The following is a 21,639-nucleotide window of genomic DNA, read 5'->3' on the forward strand; positions in this document are numbered from 1 at the left end:
AATGTTACCATATCGGAAATGACAGAGATTCTTTTACTGGGAAAACAAATGTTCGTAGCATCCATGCGCATGTGCGACGTGCTTACATACTTGCAGGGGATAACAAATTCCGTTATTTGTAGCAGTGTCGAAACAAGGTCCTAACAAGAAATAAGTTTCTAAGAAAACTTGTTAGCCTTAATGTGCTCTACATGTAGTGGAAATTTTTTGGTGTTTAATTTTCTACGCGAAATTCACGAAGACGAGACATGTTGGAGATGTATGCATGTTATGTAAATACATAAATACATCACTGCCCAGATGAGGAGGCGGGGAGGGGATTCCGTTAAAACAATCCTCGCGGAATACTTTCACGTCACGTGAAAACATACTGAAATTACGGGTATAGTGCATGCAACACCGGTCACATAAATCACGAAGAGGAATGCATTACCTTTCAACCTACGGAATGGCAGCCTCCGTTGGCCGCCGCAAAGGATAATCCGGTCAAGGTCATCGGCAGCCTTTGTAAGTATATCTGGTTACAAATTACGTCATGATCAGGTTTTTCTTAAATCCAATAATTAATTCAGCCAATGTTTTCGCATAATGATGCTGTGGACACTGACGTACGCAGAAGGGAGCTGATGGGGTCCCGACCTATCCCGAAACTTTGATAAAATCAACCAAAGTGGTAAATGAAATCCCCCCTTAAAATGAGCCGTGATTACCGTTTTTGTCTTTGAACAACTTTGAAAACAAAGGTAAAAAATGACAATTACGAGATATTTTATTATGTATCTCCCACCATAACGCTGCTATGTAATATCCACACAGCCCCCTATATATAAAAAAAACCTGCGTGCGCTAGACAGAGTCGAGTCAAGATGATTCCCGGCAGTGACCCCCTGTTGCCGCGTTTATCTACAAAGAAACTTGCTATCAAGCAGCCAATTAAGCCTACCGCTCCTCCTTATCTTTATTTCAATTGATTGTGAATCTTTGTCTGAAGAAGACCCTGGTAGAGGGTGGAAACGTTACGTTTATAGTGTCTTATTTTACAATAAATTTTGCCTTGGTCAGCATTTTCAGTGTTTTATTAAACTAATTTGATTTTTACTAACTTTATGGATTGTTTTGACATGGCTTAAAAATATCCGTAACGACTGAAATCATATTCTAAAAAAATCGTCTTCAAATATTTCAATAAAAAAATATGTCACATGTACTATTCGTGAAAAAAAAACATTTTATATGAAACAATGTAAATTCACTACAGTGACAAAATTCAATGAAAAGTAAACAAAAGAGAATAAGATAAAGTTATTGGATATGATTAAAAATTGCTATTTTTCATTGGCAAAATAGTAGTTTGATATTGAATATACCCAGTTTTGTAATTAAGTATAATGAACGTATCACTAGTGGCACATCGGAAATGAAAAGAAACACTAATTTCTTGGGCCATTATACGAAACATATAAAAAATGTTTATTAATTGTAATGCTGCTTATATTGTGACTTTATAGGATACCTGTACTTCAAACCTCTGAAAAATTTTGGTTGTAGGTCCCACTATGTTCCATGCCCTTCAACTACTTAAGGGCTCCTCCATTCAATATGGAGCAACAAAATACAGTCTTTAGCCGCTCTATGTTCTATTCAGTACCCGCCGACCATAACTTTTAACTGTTTTTACGCCGTAGAATGAATGAATGCCACATTTCACTTTCTGTACATAAAGAGTCACATCCATCATTGTGATTGATCTATTTATTTAAATTAATCACTAAAGAGAGAGAGTATTTTTAATGTTATTCACAACAGCTTCTCAGTATTTCGACGTCACTGCGAATTATAATATGTGCATTGTGGCATTAAAGAAGAAGCAGTAAACAGGTTGAAAAACATCACAGAGACACCAAGTGTGGGAGCAGCACCTAACGGTTTCTTGTCAGGCACTGATAATTTACGATTTGAAAAGGATTCTATACGTGTTTGCACACGCAAAATGTCCCGTATTGCCGTGCAGGTTTCGTTCGAGAGTAACAACTATGCTGTGACGTCTGGAGCTCGGCTCTCGAGGTAGCATTCCTCCACAGATCAACACAGATGGAGCACTTGTCTTCCCATCGACTTCTAGGAATCTAGGCTTCTTGGGAGTTGCTAGCATCTTGGGTAACTGGACCTTTGAGCCATGAGGGCCCTTACACGATCTTCAGCCCCATGGCCGAAAATACTTGAGAAGGACAAGTTTGTTGATTTACATACCTGTTAGGAGTGTACATAACTTTCGTGTAGATAATAATTCTTGGACAGAATTATGTGGAAATTTGTGTAAACGGCCGCGTGGACAAGTATACATATATTCGACAATTGTACATGTTGTATTTCTATTATGGCACTGCAGGCGTCGACTTGGGGAGGGGGAGCAAGGCACCCTTCCAAAAAAATATTCGAATTAGAGCAAAATGCTTTTGCCCCCTCCCTGAATACTGAATATTTACTTTCAGATTAGTATTATTTTAATTGTGATTACATATACATATGTTTGATAACAAATTTTCTTTGCCTAAAGCATCTCTTCGCTTAGTGCATATTTTCAATGAGGTTACACTTTCAGAGTTATATATAAGAAGTTCATCAGAATTGAATAGACTTCATCTCAAGAATATAGAGTAAACAAAGTGGGTATTCTTTCACAAAATGTATTTTTAAAAGAAGCTTTACTGGTGCACGTGATTATTTCATACGCATACTTTACCTGTGTCGTTAATTACACGCTCACTCACACCTACACATGTATGAATTGACAAACTCTTGTTTTATACTATTATATATAGCTATATTAGGGCTGACCCGATGGCGATGTATCGGTATCAACCGATACCAATTATATTGGTATCGGAAAGTGCCAGTTGGAGTTTATTTACCGATACTGGTCGATACTTTTCCGGCATATTCATCTTTCGCGGACTCCGCAAAAATTCCAAGCGACACTTTCGTGGAAGTTGAGCAAAATTTAAAGTTTCCATTGATTTTGTACCAATATTAAGTAAAAAAACAAAAACAAGAAACGTAAGTTGTGATACATAACATGACCTCCATAACGGAGTGCTTAGCACAGCGCGCTACGATGCCAAAGGTTCCGGGTTCGGATCGCGGCATGGGTGTTCTTTGTGAGTGTCATTTCATTAATTTCATATCATCATGTATCCTCGTGATGAGCTAAAAGTGGCAGGAAGTAAAAATAAACCAAATCACTCGGTCAGTCATTACATTACAGATTCTGATATAATTTTTGAAATTTTTAAAGCAAAACTGTGGTAGATTGATGCTAATTGATGCTCAAATATTAATCAATACTCTAACTTTTAATTGTTACAATATTCAAGCATCGATATCGGACGGTGGGAATCTGTAAGAGTATCGGCGTGTGAGTATCGGTTGAAAGTGGTATCGTCTCGCCCTAATATAAAGTGAGTGCGTGCAATTTTGAAAGGGCACCCCTTCCAAAATAAGTTATGCGAGTTTGACACCATTCGCAGGGTTACAAGGATAATGCATAAATTGTCCATCCGCAAGACTTGTTGTATCTTATATGCAGTGACGTAGGGAGGGGGGTTGAATGTTCGGGTCATGCCCCCACCCCCCTGTAGCCCAGTATTTCTAAAAAAAAAGAACGTCAAGAGCCGGAAAGGATGGCAAAATTAGGACTGACTGCTGAAAAAAGTACATGTAACCCCCCCTCCTTTCTCTCGAAAATACTGGGCTCGCCACTGCTTGTATGTACTTACTTTTTAATTGGTACGGATGGTTAAATTCTCTGGAGAGACTACATACCATAATGTCATTTGTCTTGCAATGTCTTGGCAATCGACCTCAGTTTTATTCGTCGCTTTAAAATTTTTATTAATCTTGCACGTTAAAGGCGAGATGTGAATGAAATAAGAATAGAGATTTTGAGATTAACAAGAATTTGAACCAGCGATCTTGAGCTTCGCAGCGCGTTAGCGCTGGAACCGTTTAAGAGAAGCTCGTTCTGTATGAAAAATAATAAAAACTAGAGAAGCTTGTTCACAACTTTGTATTAATTAAAGATCGAAGTCTTCTTCACAGGCTAAAAAGTTCAAGTTCGTGGGGAGATTTTTTTTTAAAGCAGGAAGAAGCAGTCGTTAACATTAAGTGGTTCTCCAGATAGTTGTTTTTTCGTATATCAGTAGCGGAGAAACACACAATGAGCTTACGAGCAGTCTGTCTTTGAAGACAGCCGTGCAGTGTGTCCAACCCGGGAAACTAATACAAACCTAACGATCTCTCTGTGTTCGTTGAAATGTCAACGAACTAATTCATAAATATGTTAATCTTAATTTCCATGTGTCACAATAGTTGGTTGACTGTAGAGGTATATTTTGAAACACTGTAATATCTGACGCACAGAGGCTAATCGAGACTGATCGTTACAGCAGGCTTTAATACCACCACAGGAATCGAATCCTAAGCTGTTAACTAATGAAAAAGTTTGACACCAACATATTGGCAAAAGGATACAGTTTGGTTAATTTAAACTGTGATGGCCTGTGCAAATCTCTACAACCTTGCACTTTTAACTTTTCTCAAGGGACTTTTTACACCCCTTTTTAACTTTTAGGTAAGGTGCAAAATACTCATATATGCTGAGACACCCCAAGATTTTTAACACATTCTATCTTTCGAGAAAGAAAAGATGCTTCAGAGTTGAGTGTAACATTTGAAATAAATTCAAAGTCGTGTTTGTCAAAGGTTAAGCCCACGTTATGCTCGTATGGGGTAAAAAGAACTACATACTACTTTTTAAATGTACCTCCACTGGAAATCGAAAAGGGGACGCTTTGATTACAAGGCACAGTAGTATCACTGCGCCACGGGCGAGACACAAATCAGTTCAATTGGTATTATGGGCAAGGTGCGACTTTTTTTACATTGAAATTAAAGTTTGAGGATTTTTTTAAAAAAAAAAAGTCAAAACTTTTATTTAATCGTTTTATCCTGGATGTCTGGGGTGAAGCTGTTATTAGTAAATTTGTAATTTAAAAAGCAGTCAAATACGTGTCCTGTTGTTATGGACATGAAATTACTTAATACTTTATCAATACCTTTTAATAGTTACTAGCCATTCTAATACTATATAAGTAGAGGCATGTATATTTCGTTTTTGACGAAAACACGAAATGTGAAGTAATACATTGTAATGTTAATTTTTCATGTTTCTGAAAGGTGTGAGGTGCATTTTCCTACCCTGTTTTGTCACGAAATGAAGCGAAATGAAGTGCAAAATGCGAAATATACGACTCTTAAGCACGAAATTTACGCGACACTTTATGAAGTCTGCAGTATCCTGTGAGTTATGCAATCATGGAAAATTGGTTAATTCTGCTGTAAATTTAATTGAGAAGCTAAAATGGACCCCTTTATATAGGAATAAACTTAATATTCTGGTAATGATTTAATGTGCTATTAGAATGGATAGCTATGTTTATTTTGTGTAGTAAGTGCAGTTTTTTAAATCAAATTTGGGATTATATTCACATTTTTAAAACCAAAATGTAATTTTATATACAGCTTTTTCACCGCTGTAACAGTGAAATTTAATTTTATTTACCGCTTTTGAACCCGAAATTGACTCTGTTTTTGTACCGAAGTTTTGTTTTTTTATTTACCAAAAATATGTGCATATATATATAAGCTATAGAGTTAGTGTTTTTTAAAGTCTATTTTATGTACAGATAGGCTACTCGTGACTGGATCTACAGTTTACAGTAGGATCCGAACAGTGACGTGCCCAGGATTTTTGAAAGGGAGGGGTTATGTACACTTTTCCGGTAGTCTGCTCTCGTCTCACCATCTTTCCCTACCTTTGATGTTCTTTTTTAGGAATAATGGACTAAGGAGGGGGTTATAACCCCCACCAACCCCCCTTGGGCACGCCACTGAATCCGAAGCACTGTCTCTCCACCGGGTATCGAACCCGGGATCCCTTCATTACAAGGCGACGACGTTACCACCACGCATCGAGGATGCTAAAACTATATAACATTAAGGAAACGCCTTACAAAAACTATGAATATATATTTTTTTCAAGTTAAAATATTCCAAACAAAAGTAACTTCCTCATAAATTCCAACTCTCATCTGATTTACTGTGCGTGCTCCATAGTGACTGACTAGATGGAAACACATATTGGTTTGGTTCCAAATAACCAGGATGGCAACGATGAATGTTAGCAACCGTGGATTGATGTAGAGTCTGTGGAATGGGAGCAGTTTCACTTCGACAAATTCCAGCTCCGTTCAAGTGTGATCGACGTATCGGCGGTGAAAGATAGGTATTTATTTTCCAATTACCCTGTGTCACCCGCGGCACAATTAGCCGCGCTTCACTTGTTCCGAGGATGGACGGAAGCAATAAAAGTCCTGTGGAGAGGGGAAAAAAAAGACAATCGTTCAACGAAAATAAAAACTAATCATTGGAAGACCGTGGCTTCTTTCGGTTTCAAATTAAACCCAGTTTTCTTTACAGACGCTGTTCGTTATCGCGCCAATAAGTTGCCCTTGTAATTGTATTTTTATTTAAGAAACAAAACACAGCAGTAATTGTCTGTCACCTCGTTCAATTCCTCGTACGCCTTACGTACATGAAAGAATAGATTTGCTACTCTTGCTGGTGAAGAGGTTGCCGTTTTGTTTCAATTGACCAACTTCGGATCGCCAAAGTGAATGAACATGATGATGGACAATTTGCATTATTATAGTAATACTCAGTGCTCGAAGTGGAGGAGCTGCGGGAGATGGTATCTCCTTGTAGGAAAATGTACGCTGTGATTCTCCAGATGTCTCCTAGAATTTCCACTTCGAACACTGGTAAGACTCCTATAGGGTTCTACTCTTCGAATTGCATGAAATCCAGGGTACCCAACTGTTATAATTTCTTGCCAACCAGCCACCCATCCGGGTCTCACTTATCGGCAGGGTTACCAGACGTCCTATTTTACCCGGACATGTCCTCTTTTTCGAATCCTAAAAATGGTCAAGGCGATTTTTTAGGAAAATGTGGAAATGCCCTCTTTTTGGCGGTGTAGAAAACTGGTTCAATTTCGAGATTCGCAACAAAATGTTATATTTGTGAATAATTGTTAATATTGTTTACTTGTTCAATTTCAAAGTAAGGAAATACAACTCTCAGTTGCAAGCGCAAAGAAAAATTGTTTGACGTTTGCGTATCTTCTGTTGTCGCCGCCGCGCGACATCTACCGCGGCTTCCTTTGATTTGAGCTTCATGATATGAGTATCCAGAAATAAACAGCAATTTTTAACTGCTCCACTCTTACTTGTTACGTGGTAGTGGAGAAGTGAAGTTGTGTACAATATTACAAAATTATACAATAGAAGTTTGCCTGAAACACTGCATTAATATTTTCGTAATCGGTAATGAAAGGGTTTAGTTGCATAAATTATATTTTCTCGCTATGTCATTAAGAGAGTTGTCTAGAAGTATAACACTTTTGTAAAATCTGTTGTGAAATCTAAAAATGTCCTGCTGCTCCCGTGCACATCGCGCTACGACGTCAGCGGTCCCGGGTTCGAATCCCGGCCTGGGCATGGATGTTTGTGAGTGTCCATTAATCAATTTCATCATGTCATCACACATCCCCACCTTCGAAATTTAGCCAAAAGTGGCACAAAAAGCGAAGTAAAATAAATCAAATCAATCAATCTAAAAATGTCATCTTGTTAAAAGTTTATCATCTGGTAAATGTCCTCTTTCTTTTAAAGTTTGCCATCTGGTAGCCCTGCGATCGGACACCGTATTGAACATAGTCATCTCGTTGTTAGGTTAGGGATGTTAGGTTAGGGCTCTTAGCATAAATAATACATTTTTGGTCAAACCCTGAAAATTGCAGTGTATTTATGCTAAGAGAACTAAACCTAACAGATGAAGGTGCTGACGTCAGTAGAGGACGGTGTTCAATACGGTGTCTGACAAATGAGACCCCTACCATCCGTTATAATCCTACGTGGAAGTATTTGTACAATATAAATAGCCAATTGTAAAGTTAGGTCCAATATTAACAGCCTGAGATCGCTATATTTATGTACAGTGGGATCCACTAGTATTACCCCGCAAATTGTCCATGACTATTTTCATAATTTTTTCTCTTACATCCTATGTGGTTTTAAGAGATGGATTCTTATGTTAGCTGGTGCAGAAGTTGTCAACAGCTTGTTTTGAGTTTTCTTTTAATTCTTGAAGCTCTTATTGAGTCAAATAAAGTGCATAAACATGGTAATGGACAATTTGCACGGTAATACTCATGGATCCCACTGTACTAAACAACATTTATCCACAACTGGAATAACGAAGAATAAGAGATGTGAATGTGGCTAGGAAAGTGGAATGCCCAAAATGTAATAAGGGACGAAATACATACAAAACTTTACATAGTTTAAAGGTGCATTTTCCAATAAATTTGACAAGTTTGGTTGTGAATTCAGATGTTCGTCTGACATGTAGTTTAACACTCATAATAAAATGTAACATGTAATTGTAAAGGGGAACGTTTTTATTTTTGTGACCTAATGTAACTTCTGTGAAATAGGGGGAATAGGACGTACAGATATTTTTAATGCAAAATAATAAGTATTTTCTAGAAAAATTCATGGGCATAAAAGAATGAAAGAAAAGTTCAATAGTTGAATATGATGGTGCACACCGAATAGTACAACAACAGTTAGTGACCTCCATGCACAATTGTCCCAGATATCAACGCAACCTTCCTCCACAAAAAAAGAAGAAGAAGAGAACCACGTTTTCATAAAATTGCCATATTTCTTGTTATGCATTCATGTTGCAGTCGTAAACCAGTACACAATAGACCATGCAATCCGTTGTCTGTTGGCAATAAAGAGGGATCAGTTTCTATGCACTGTGGTTGAGAAGCACGTAAAACAAACCAATTGCCCTTGTACTAAAAGTTGCTCTTGCAAGCTACATGCTGAAGGACTAAAGATATTGCACAATTCACAAGTAGCGACATGCCGTTGATAGTTACGCTAATAGCTCAAGTCATACCTAGCATTTGTTATTCAACTGTTCTCATTCCGTGCACAGTGTGAATACAAACTAATTTATGTGTTTATCATGTTGCAGGCAGTGGCGTGCCCAGGATTTACGAAGTGGGGGAGTATGTATACTTTCTTTAGTAGTCATCTCTTATCTTTACCTGCTTTTGGCATTCTTCTCTTTTAGAAATACTGAGCCAAAGTGGGGATTGACCACCAACCCCCTGCCCCCCCCAATGGTACCCCACTGGTTGCAAGGCAGGAATTTTGATGCACATAGGGGTACTTTAATGCGTGCTGGAAACACTGAAAGGGAGATTTTTCCCAACGGGTCAATTAACAATTAAATTCATTAATTCTATCCATTGAGTTATATACATGTAAAATATACTGAAAACCTACAATATTCATAATTGGACAATATAAATGTAATCTGGTGGTTGAGTGGATAGTGTAGTGTAAACTGCAAAGTCCTAGAAAGTCAGGCAGTATGCGTTCGAATCGTATGTACACCACGTGCGTTTCTTTGTTGTTACCTCGTCTATTTTATCGCTTCATTATTCATCCATAACATGACGTTTAACCTACATAGACAGAAATATTACTTAAGTTATCCAATACAAATACTGTAATCAGAACATATTTTCACTAGAACACGCCATGACTATCAATGAAGTGCAATAATAATTTTATTTATATGACAATTGCATCATAAAGCAGGGCATTTGTTTTATGGTTTTATACTGTTATTATTATTATACTGTTGTCAATTAAATTCTGATTAATGTATGTTTATATACATTTTGTGTTCATATCATAATAATGAATTAAGATTCATAAAAGAAACACTATATTCATGTTACAGGATACATTTCGCAAACTGCTGGAAGTCGGAAATGAGTATAACCGCAAACTGTTGAATTCTTATCTCAGACTTGCGAACTTAACAAGAATTGAAGCTATAAAAATTGTTTTATGTTCATGATAAGCTTTCTTGGAATGAAATGTGCCTAGTATGAAAAGGTTATTTGCAACGTGAATCATTTTTCAGCCATTGTTGCCAGCACGTTTTCACAAAACTAGATTTAAACGCAACGGATGATACCGTATAGATGTTTGCAGTACGATGTAAACAGGGCTCACAGAAAACGCATTTAAATATTTTGGTCTATTACATTGTGTTATCAGATATTTCTGAAGAAGGGTAAAGTTTAAAGTATATTTTCGGTTTAAATTGTTTTCTTTGTGTCTTCGCATGGATCAGATAAAGTGCAAGCCTTGCAAATTACAAATTGTCTTTTCATCTTGTTTAGAGAACAGGAACGTCGACACTATCTTTTGATATTGAAAAATTATTATTTGCTCTTTCAGCCTGGTGGCAAAATACTTGTATTATATTTTTTCACAAGAAATAATAATTAATATTGTTAATCTTAATGTGAATTATTTACATCAAGATAGGCTGTAGGCACGGAACTACACTTTAACGTTGTAGTTTTAGAATATTCGAAGTTCCATATGATCTTGCTGCAGCTAATGTTTAAATGTATTGTAACAAGAAGCGTTGTGACTTGCCACTGCGGGTCTTATGTGAATGTGATTCAATTAAGTAAAGTTTTGCTACTTTAAATATAATGCAAAACACATTTCAAATTGGCTTCGGAGCAACTAGCGTAACGTTATGCAACAGGACCTGAAAAAGAAAAGTTCTGTACTCGATGTGATTATTACTAAAGAATCTATGGTCAAATGTGACCTGACGATATTATTATAATAATCAACTTGGTGTATATATTAAGGTAGGTAAAGATAAAGTTCCCCGTGCATATAGCACCGTGCCATGAAGGCACATTGAGGGGATGTGAGGGTAGGGTCCCATTTATATTCTCGATCTCGGCAAATTTTGGAGGTGGTGTGATCAGCACCACGTTCTGGCCGCCTTTACCCCCGGGTTGTCTTGAAGCTGGGTGACCCCCAGAGCAGCTTTGTGCGGGGGGAAATTCCGACTAGACCACCGCGCCTCTTCTTGAAAAGTAAAAATATATCAACGTCCAAAGAAACCCCGAGGCTCAAAATCAAACAATGTTGCTAAGATTACATCTACGGTTACTTCCATGATTCATTGTTTACATTTCTCATACGTGAGGAATACTAGCAGTGAGAGAAACCTTGCAGCTATATTATACAGAATGGGAAAATACTCAAGTTCCCCATAATTGTTTTTAATTCCTTTCTGTCCATACACAGATGCCAAGCGAGTTAGCTGAGTGTAAATAGTCGGTACACGATCCAAGAGACATTGAAACATAGCGTTGGAATGATAGAAATTGCACAGTTCAAATTCTTTGAACAAGGTCAGCACGTGAAAATTAACTTTCGGTCACATAATCATAAGCCTACATACTTATGCACGTGCCTCGCTTCCTCAATCATTCAGTTTTACATAATGCATTAGCTTTCATGCAAATGATAGTTTGGTGCAATATACAGGGTAATTCAAAATGAATTATGCAACTTTACACAGTTATTATGACGTTACTATTTACGATAGAAAATCAGACAAGGCATCATCAATATAAAGAAGAACTGTGGAAGTTTTACTCACAGGACTCACATTATAAAGATTCAACATGGGAACCACGTGTAACGGGGAAAAGGTCCAAACGATAATGAAGTGTTTGCTATGCACGAGACATCAAGTCGTTGTCAACGGTTTCGAAGATACTAACAATTCGCCGGAAGGGTGAAACATATGCACTACTACCGACAAGCAAGCGGAAATGTCTTTGTACCATTATGATTAAATCAGTTCTCGTTAGCTCCAATACACAATACGCCTTCTTAGTGGGAATAAACTTCCAGAGTTTTTCTTTATATCGATGCCGTGCCTGATTTTCTATCATAAATAGTAACGTCATAATAACTGTGTAAAGTTGCACCATTGATTTTGAATTACCCTGTATATAAGAATCGAGACTAATTAAGATGCAAATCTAAACTTTTTCTTTTTGGTGTGTTCGGCCGAGTTGCAGATGGCGTATTAAAAAACAATGCCACGCAATTCCACTCCACCGGCTACCTTTATTCAACTTTGTCGTGGGTGCTTTATGAGTTATTTCGTAGGTCGTTAATGGATTTTGTGAGATTTGAAATCTGCTGTGGAATATGACATTGTCACAAAGATTCAGCGTTACGTAAACACGTGAGGGAGATAGTGTATAGTGTACATTTATTTACAATGGGTTACTTGGGTGCCAAATTTGGAGGGGGGGGGGTGTACAGGAAAGTTTACTTTCTCTTGGTAGACAAGGCTTAGCATTATTAGGCTTACTGTGGGAACAAAAGCTGAGGGGTTGACTGCCGCCACTGTTTATTTCATATGAGTCTTGGACAACTCCTGAAGAAACACGTTATCTCTACAATTGCTCCGGAGCAAATATACCATAAGTTTCCTTGCATATCTGTACTCTAGATACAGTGGCGTTGTTTACTAACGAGTTGAGTTTCATTGTCTTACGAAGCAACTAGTTAAGATCACCATATTTCATCTGTCATACTAACGTACTTTTCTGTATACAGAATACACAGTAGACTAATAAAGAATATTGTTGACACTATGACAGAATATCAACAAACAACTCTGTTTCGTATGATGCTGTGCCTATCTGTGGTATTAAATCTGGAATGTTTGAACAATGATAAAGTGCTGGGGAAACTCCTTCATCCGTGTAAAAACAGCCACCTCGATGTAGACATCAGGGACGGCGCCAGAAATTTTTGACCGGGTGGGCAGAAGCTGTATACTGATATATTAGGGTGGGCAGGTATAAATGTAAGGCCATATATGTATAGGTATATACTTGTATGTATGTAAGACCCATATATGTACAACATTCGTGCATATGTATCCCCTTCTCTCTTACACTCCCGATTTCCCTTTACTTCTTTTCCCTTTATTTTTCATCTTTTCTGTTTTAATCCATAATGCTTTCTTATATCTTTCTTTCTCAGCTTGTTATCTCTTTCTCCCTTTCACTTTCTCTCGTTCCATTCTTCAAATGTTTCTCTTAACTGCCATGCACACACACATCACATGTATGTGTGTGTTTGGTGTCTTCCCTCTTTCTTTTCTAATCTATTCTCGCATCTTGTTCCACTTCTTTGTCTCCGATGTACACAATTATTTCAAGGTAAGTGTTTGTGTGCGCGCAGTCATACATTCTAAACACATTCCTTCCTTCATGTCAATGTAGTCAAACAAATGTGAATTGGTTGCGTCACATTTTGTTCTTCTAAGTGCAAAAATACAAGGCACATACCTACTCCACTTTATATATTAGGCGACAGTGATAGAAATTGTGATGGTAGACAAAGGTGAAGGATTAAATTACTTTTTCGTAACTTAAATGCATGTTCCTGATCATATTATTTTCATCATATGAGTTTTTGACTGAAACTTGGGGTTAATGATCACTTTTCTTGGCTTACAAGGTTTTTACAATTTAAAATTGATGTCTTATTGGGAATGTAAACACACACACACACACACGGAAAAACCAATTATTTATTCATTCTGCATAAAGTATCCCCAGGTTTATGAAAGGCTATTTTGACAAAATATCGCCCAAAAGTAATAATCAAGTAACATTGCAAAATATGTTAGCTAAGTTGTAATTAGTTTTCTGAAGAAAGTCTCCGTTACTCAGGCCGGAGAAGTAACACACGTATGCTTAGATGAACCCATACACTGAGGTAACAAATAGTTCACATTTTGTAGAATGTGATTTTGGACACAAGGAATTAATCGAATTTGATCCCCATACCCTGAAATTCATCTCTTTTTCACAGACGACTTGGGTTGTATGGCAGGACCTTTTCGAAAGCGCTCAAATATCAACCTCTATCCTGCGCAGTTTACCCTGGAAACTTTAATCTTGCAGGCGAACGAGTCTCTGGCGCCTGGAACCAAAGTCAAAATAATAATTTATGGGGGGGTTGTATTTTCAGTGTCTGTGTGTATTTGCCCCCCCCCCCCCTTTCGTCACTTTCACCTAATCACCATTGAACCTCATCGTCGCCATTAGCAAAATAGCAGAAAAATGACTTCTCATAGAACAAATCAGTCGAATCAGCAACAACTTACTCTTCCAAGAGTGGAGTTTCATTAGTTCATACCCCTTCGAAAATTGAGGTGGTAGTTTCAATTTCACAGTGTTTCATTATTGGATCAAGGCAGCTAACTCGGTGAACAATAATGTTGTTTTCCGAAAGTCTAAAATATTTGTTTCTGGCAATACACCCTTTTAAATGAACGCATCTTTTATGGTGATAAAGTAACACGTTCCCTGTGAGTTCTTTCTGTATATTTTTTCTCCTCTTTTAATGAAGAGGTTCTAGTTTCTACTGCCCCCTCCCCTGGTGGAAGCACAATGCACACTGGTTCGGACTCCACTTTAAACTGTAGGTTCAGTCCCGATTAGCCTATCTGAGCATAAAAGTGGATTTATAAACAAACAAACAAAATTTTCTAATGGATACTTCGTGACACCTATTTTCTTTACTTCATCTGCATCTACAGATTCTGTTGATCTTTTCCGCTGAACCTCTGATGCTTCAAAAGTTTAACCCATTCTCATCGTGATTGATTAGTTCTGACGCCCTCAAAACAAAGCTTTCCTTCCAAGCACTTCTTCTTGTAATTCTACGTAAGTTAATCACAAGATAAATCGCATGATTCCGTAACTGATAGGCAAAATTTATGTGTGACACTAGGATTTCTAAATAGAATTAGCCACCCATTATCAATTCAATAATTCTGTTGCTTTTTCCAAACCCACATAACTGTTACATCAAAATTAATATACCTCGGTATTGTAGTGGCTATTGTAATTGCTTCTTATTAGAATTTATTAGTAGGACGCATACAAAGTTGTTATTTTGTATATACCATGTACATATTTGAAAATGACAGGTATGTAAAATATAAATATAAAAATTGTAATGAAATAAAGAAAGAGACACTTCTGGAATTTCAATGTAGACCAAATTAAAAAGTCAAAATAATTTATTGTGTTGCTGGAGGAAGCAACGCTAAGGTTTTTATTTGTTTATTTAGAGATTATTTTAATCATACACAGGCCGGGATTTATATATATGAAGACCCAGATATTACAACATCAAGACCCCACCCCAATCCCCTCCACAGTTTGAGTTATAACTTTTCGCCAAGCTACATGAGGTGGTTAGTTATACGTATTTCTACATTTTTCATCACATCCCAAGTACCTAATTTTTTCATTATGTGGTACTTTTCAAAGCAGTTTTTTCCCCAGTGAAGGCCCGGAGTGGCAGCCCTCAAGCTCACCCTAAACCCTGATCTCATTTTGACCATACCCTGCATAATTTTGCGCCTCCTAAGCCCACTAGCTGCTTCTAATCATAGAAGTATTCAGTTGGTCACAGTTTTCTTGTTTCAAGATCTCTAGTAATTCCTTTTCCTTTCTAATGACAAAGTTAAATCAGCTTTTTATGGGATGATGATATGTGAACATTTCTAGTATAAATAATATACATGCAATGAACACCAGAATACACTTATTAATTGCAACATCCACATATCTCTAAGTATATGTACTTAGTGAATTTGACTGGGTGGGCAATCGGGTGGGCACAGGAAATTTTGGGTGGGCGCTTGCCCACCCGTGCCCACCCCTGTCGCCGTCCCTGGTAGACATATTAATATAATTTCATTTAAAGTAAGGTGAACAGACGCAGACGTCCCCGTATTAGCCAGGACAGTCCCTTTTTTTGAGTCTGTCCCGATTTTTTTAAACGTAAAATGGGACGCCAAAAGTCCCTTTTTTTTGTTACAGTGACTTATCGGCATAGTATTACTGAAAAAAAAACCCACACCTTCTCTACAATTACTATTAACTATGGCATTGTTGGGTAGAAATTATTGCACGTTTCAGTGTCAACAATGTGCCATATTCCAATTTTCTTAAAATATTGGAGTTTCCTCTGTTTACCTGGAATTGATTAATGTTTCAATACATGAATGACAAGTGGCAAGTGACATGGACAAGTGGCAAGAACACTCTTTAAGCACAAACTTTGAAAGCTACTGTATGTTGATTAATAAGGTGAACTTTAATCAAAAGTGTGTAAACTTTTACAACACGTTATTTGAAATGAATGATGCAATGAAATTGCATAAGATCCATTCATCGGCAAAATAACAATGTCATCTAATTCTAAAGGACTGCTTGGGTGTAGTTCAGTGCATACCACCATGTTATATAATTTACACAGTATTTATTTATTTAATTAATTAGTTATCAAACATAAGTTTTTATGACGAACAACTTTTTATATTAAAATTATGTTTTACCTTCCCGTTTTGTCCCGTTTTTCCTTCAGGAAAATATGAAGAATGTCACGTTTTGTTGTTTTGAAAATCTAGTCACCTTAATTGAAAGTCATTGCTAACTCTTAGCCTGTATTAAGAAATTACTGATTTGTTTTCAGTCTTTCAATCTTTTGTACGGCCAAATGCCAAATGCCTCAATTTTTCAGTATATGAATCCAATAGGATAGTTCATTTCTGAAAAGTGACTATGAAAGTTATTAGCTCAGCCTAGCAGATGATTTGAACAGGTCGGTTGTCAAGATGTGGAAGTGGAACACCGGTGCACAAGAACTTAACGATGAGTGTTACGAAGCATCGATTCCAATCTAAACCAGTGTGAATTAATTCTCATATATTGAACAACATTGTCTTTTAGGTTACTCGCTCGCTAGTAGAGTACGAGATATGGATTACATACACAAAATGCAACACCCAACTTATTTCGTACTGTACGGTACAAGGAACGGAAAGAAATCACAGAACTTCACCTTCATGCGCAGAGCTGAGAAAAAAGATGCTCACCAAGCAAGGAACGATGATGATAAAAAAGACTATTTTCCCATTTTTGTCGAACATGAAGCAGAGATCACACAGAACAATATATACAACACGGAGGGTCTTCTTTTTTCCAACAGCGCTCTTTGTGCAAGGAAGCATTGTGCGGCAGAACAATGCAATTCCTTTCTTCCTAGATGTCCGAGGGCTTGTATGTTCGTGTACCGTATCAAGATGATGCGATTTGGGAGAATGCTTGCCTTGTAACCTCACAAGAATACAAAGAATTGTGGAAGGACAAGTCTTTTTTCGACACTTCAAAAGCAGGGAAATCGACTCGTTTTAGACGCGCCCACAAACTGAAAGAATTTCTCCTTTATCAAAGGGCACTCAAATGTCACAATTTCATCCTCGCATCGTTGTAAACTGACGAAGCTGTAGTAATCGAAGTGACTTGTCATATTTTTATGTTCTTCTCTCAGTTTTTACCCTCTTTAAATTGTGTTTCATAATTCTATATATGTAGGTATGTATGAGCTGAGCTTAGAAATACATCAGAGTTACTGGTTTCCAACATTCTTTTTTTGTGCTGTTAATGCCGAATAGACGAACTATAGCCCATTATATCTTGTAATACGATTAAGCTTCCGCCATTTGAGATGAAGAATTACTTGTCACCATCCTCTTTTGTTTGTATTTCGTAAGAAGTATCTATTTTATAGTCTACATTCCTCCTAATATAATGCAAATTGTCCATCACTAATTTTGTACTAGCGAATTTAAGAGAGGGTCTTCAATGTGGGTACACAAGTATATGTGAATTACTCTATCATGACACTTGTAATCAAAAAGCCGCAGGTTCGATTCCTGGTGGGAGTCCATTTTAGTGGTTCTTAACCAGATTTGAAGGTTCAGTTCCGCTTGGCCTATCTAGGCATAAAGTGAACTTCAATTAATGCTGAAAAGTTTTTGTAACGAGAAACATTGTGTTAGCATTATTCATAAAGGATCAACAGTCCTGTATCTTCAGTTTTCAATAAGACGAAAATTTGTTTCGATGAAGAATTAACACATTATTACTATTATTCTCATTGCAGTTTCTGGTGAAATGCATTTGTTTTTATAATTGGTCAACTTATAATAATTTACTGATGGCAGTGTCTTACCGAGGGTTTCAAATAATATCCAACTGTCAAAGATGTCTTGTGAACAAGGGTATTGGATACGCGACAGACACGCGCATCTATAAACTACGTAGGAATAAATTTCTTATATATGTCAGTGGTATCAGATCATCAATTCTATCTACTTTTTGCTGTGTGAGGAACGTCATATTTGCAGAATCGCACGATTGTATCGTAGCAGTTGAGGTACTTATTAACCATGAGTTTGCTGCTTGTACACCAGCAATGTGGAGACATAAAAAGGGTTAAAAATTGCTGCCGAAAGCATCGCTTTTCTGCCATGAACGTGATTCATGTTCGACCAATGTCCAGGACCTTATATGCGATCCGAAGATTCCATTCGCTACTCCATTGTTCACCTCGGTTTACGCAACTTGGCTTAGTAGTCCGATCACATGCTCCTGAGGATGGATATTGCCTACCCATGATTCAACGCGAGATAAAGCAAAGCTCCGTGTTGTGAAGAGTCTGTGAAATGAGCGTATTGCTCTTGTGCTAAGCAAAGAAAAACGATCGGGTAAAAAGGACCCTTCAGTTACACAACGTCGAGCATTTGCCTTAAGAGGTGAAAGTGCGGTGCTTGATCAGGTAAGGTACTGTACTAACATAACTTGCGGGAGTACTATTCATTAACCAACTGTGCACCACTCTTTTCCATATACTTAGGTCTCCTTTGTTCATGCTCTTGTTGCACAGCTGTCTACATAACAGCTTGTTTGTGCAGTACTTGACATGTTACGTGCCTTTGTACTGTAAGCAACTGTATTATTTGCCGCTTCAGTGACAGTTGAGTGGTCGACTCAACTTCTCGCTATTGAAGGTTCCGTGGTCGATTCCTGGCATGGCCATTCATTTGTGCCATCTGTTTCGTCCAATCATTATTCACCCTCATTGTCACGATTAACGTGAAGACACAGGCGCGACGTAGAATAAGATAAATACAAACTGAATTACACACACGTAGCCACTATCACAACAACAGGTTTGTCTGTGACACGATTTGAATACAACAGCAATAAGTAAAAACATCTCACAATTCATTCAAACTATCGTTCTTTCCTCTCGTCCTATTTTAACACTGAGAAACACTAGGGTGACCATACGTCCTGATTTTCGCAGGATAGTACTTTTTTTGAGGGGCATGTCCTGCGGTCTGCGATGTTACTTAAAAAAAAACAGAATATGTCCTATTTTTGAACAGCGTCCTGGGAAATGTCCTGCAAAACGTCCAGACGAATTGTTTACCTCTGTGAAACTGGCCTTTTAAATTAATAGTATTGTTAGTTTGCAAAGAAATTCTTGTAGATCTAAAAACTTTCATGCTCGCGACCTTAGTCTTACCGTTAAGCTTATATTTATTGCTTAGAAGCAGATATTGCATGCAGTCTGGTCATGTTATTACGTATATGCAAGGTATCGAGTGAGGACTAAAAAATATGCAGGGGCGCTTTGAAAATTAAAAATAGGTTAATTCTGGGCATTTACATGTTCGGTGCATTGATGAGATGATTACTACAGCTGCGGAAAGAGATAAATATATTCTCAGTATTGATTAATATTTCAATATTATTTCACAATGTAAGGATGTTTTATGGTAAGAAATTAAAGAAACTAAAAAAAAACAGTAAGAACGAGAGAGATACGCAGATTAGTCTGTAAAATTGAAAAGATAACCAAAAGGAGGAACGAAAAAGAGAGAAATGAAAAGGGAAATATATAAGAAGGGAAGACCTACGCTACGTCAGGTGTCATGGGGCCGAATCCCGGCCTGGTCATGAATGTTTTCGTTTTTCTTTCAATTTTCCTTCATGAATTTAATCATATCAACATTCATATTCATTGTTGCAATTAGCCAAAAGTGACAAAGGCGACTATAAATAACAAAAATATAATAAAATCAAGAAGAAAACACATTAAAGAGAATTGTGTAATATTTCAGGAGAGATGTAAGCAGCATGACCTTTTCTTTGCCAAAGAGTGGGGAGGGGTGCACTTGACCCTGTGCACCATGTTTGTCCTGCTTTTTGTTTAAGAAAATCAAGTCACCCTAAGAAACACACTAATCATAAAATATGTTTATTACATTTTGTATGTGGTGTCGTAATGCATTCCCAACGCGCACAAAATACACAGTGTTCGAAAATTACTGGTCGATTTTGTAAGACTATTTTCACCAATACTGAACAGAAATACATGATACATGCACCATTCCATTCTTGTCAAGATACACGCACCATTCCATTCTTGCCAAACCTTCTGACGTCTTGTCTTGTGTGACGTTTCCGATGCCATGTTGATGCGCCACCCCAGTCACCGGACCTCTCAATGTGCGATTTCTTCCTGTGGGGTTTCATCAAAGTCGATGTTTACGTTCCTCAACTTCCACAGACACTCCTGAACTGCGAAGGCGCTTCAACATCGCCATCGAGAACACCACAGAAGACATGCTAGAGAAGATTTGGCTAGAATGAGAGCACCGCCCCTGAACATCTGTCGTGCCACTCGTGGGGCACACATTGAATGCATTTAAGGTCTTCAAATATTCCTCTTTCAAATGGTGCTAATATCATGCATTTATCTTCAGTATTGGTGAAAATATAGTCTCACAAAATCGACCAATAATTTTTAAACACCCGGTATAACGAAAACCATGTAATTAATTCAAAAGTTAATACTGATTGTACGTATTTCGTTCATCTCTCGTGCAAACATCTCATGTTTATGATGTAGTTTCTTTTGTAGTCTGTAGGAAGAAGATCACAAGAGAATATTACAGGGAGGTTATTGCAGCATGCCACCGCTTCAGCATCGGCCGCTTGCCGGTCCAGTCATGCAACAGGTGCCGGCAAATTGCGTAACAGATAGCCCGTAACAGAAACCGCTTGTTTTGTAATGTTTCCACTTTTCACAATTACAGTTACAATTACAATTGAAATAAGCACGTACCTTGTCGCACGGATGCAGGAAAAGGTGTCCTCCCAAATACAAATATTTCTGGCACCTTATTTCTGACGTCTAATCTTAGATTAGTCATCGCTACTTTATTCTCAGTTGTCGCGACAGCGCCTGCAGCTTATCGGGGGTTGGGTGAGTTGTCAGCCGCGAGATGGCGCTTCATACTGCACGTGTCGGCAGTGATGCCAACCGTAGGGACATGTCCCTACGCATAGGGACTTTTCACTAAATTTCGCCCGCGTAGGAACGTAGGGACAGATTTTGCCAAATGAGGGAAAACGTAGGTACTTTTTTCAATCTTGGTAAATTACATTTTATGAATTAGTTTATCTGGATACTTTAGCGAGGAGGAGAAAAAAGAACTAACTAACAGATCTCCATCAGAATTTTGGAACATGTTATCGGTTACCAAAAACTTTCAAGGCAAGTTCCTTTTTGAAAACATTTCCACTCTCGCGAAAATAGTGCTAACATTGCCGCATTCTAACGCGGAAACGGAAAGAATATTTTCAATGTTAAG

At 37.6% G+C, this 21,639-nt stretch overlaps 1 protein-coding gene across 2 annotated transcripts in view; it reads left to right on the forward strand.

Moving 5' to 3' along the window:
- The window catches only part of LOC146000442 (SH2 domain-containing protein 4B-like), a 159,021-nt gene that overhangs the window by 25,586 nt on the left and 111,796 nt on the right, over positions 1-21,639 (forward strand). The window contains exon 1 of one of the 2 annotated variants that reach the window (XM_083138082.1): positions 18,607-18,752. The exons of the other annotated variant lie outside the window; for it this stretch is intronic. The gene's annotated coding sequence lies outside the window, so the exon portion shown is untranslated. Of the gene's footprint in view, positions 1-18,606; positions 18,753-21,639 lie in introns of those variants that run through there. 2 annotated transcript variants of the gene reach the window in all.

Source organism: Lepisma saccharinum, chromosome 16 (genome assembly GCF_977018435.1).
Source record: "Lepisma saccharinum chromosome 16, izLepSacc3.1, whole genome shotgun sequence".
NCBI lineage: Eukaryota > Metazoa > Arthropoda > Insecta > Zygentoma > Lepismatidae > Lepisma > Lepisma saccharinum.